The sequence below is a fragment of the Puma concolor genome, chromosome D1, assembly GCF_028749965.1.
Source record: "Puma concolor isolate L17-30 chromosome D1, mPumCon1.1.hap2, whole genome shotgun sequence".
Taxonomy (NCBI): Eukaryota; Metazoa; Chordata; class Mammalia; order Carnivora; family Felidae; genus Puma; species Puma concolor.
Window position 1 is genome coordinate 92,527,854 of NC_141676.1, and position 649 is coordinate 92,528,502.

A 649-nucleotide genomic window follows, 5' to 3' on the forward strand; every position below is an offset into this window, starting at 1 on the left:
ACTATCTATAGTGTCTGGAGAAAGTGCTATACTCAATCTAAAACCCATTTTAAATTGTTGGTACCATGCATTTGGCTCATTTTGTCATTGTACACTTGTTTTTATACTTGCTTATAGTTATAGTCAGATGATACCATCCTAAGGCTATTCTCAAACTTATTCAGATATTTTCCGAAAGTCATAGTTATTTTCGACAAAAAGGATAAATGATAGCATCTCAGACCAGTCAAGGTTACAGGTTCTGGGTTATAAATTAATGGATTCTTGGCCAGGTGCAACATGTAGCTGTTTTTTCCTCTCCACAGAAATCTCTAGTAAAAGGCAACAGATTTATATGATCTGAAGAGAACCAGAGTATGTAGTTGCTTTTTCTGAATGTAACCCAAACTTGAGCTACGTAACATCAGATTCAGCTTCCTTTTTATGTCTTAACTTCACTAGGTATATTGATAAAGCTGTTGGGGCCCATGCCTTTTAGTTAGCTTTAAATATTTTGCCAACTGGGACCTTTACCTAGAATAATATTCTCTTAGAGTCATGTTTACCTGGCGTTATGTGGCTGTCTTGTTACTGTATTATATTTAACTGCCATTATTCACCATCACAACACGTTTACCAATTTTGCTATCATTGTTAAAAAAAATAAGCC

At 34.8% G+C, this 649-nt stretch overlaps 1 pseudogene; it reads right to left on the reverse strand.

Annotated features, from left to right (window-relative positions):
- Nucleotides 1-293: 293 nt before the first annotated feature.
- On the reverse strand, nt 294-349 carry LOC112866269 (U5 spliceosomal RNA; annotated as a pseudogene).
- Between the last annotated feature and the right edge of the window lie 300 nt (nt 350-649).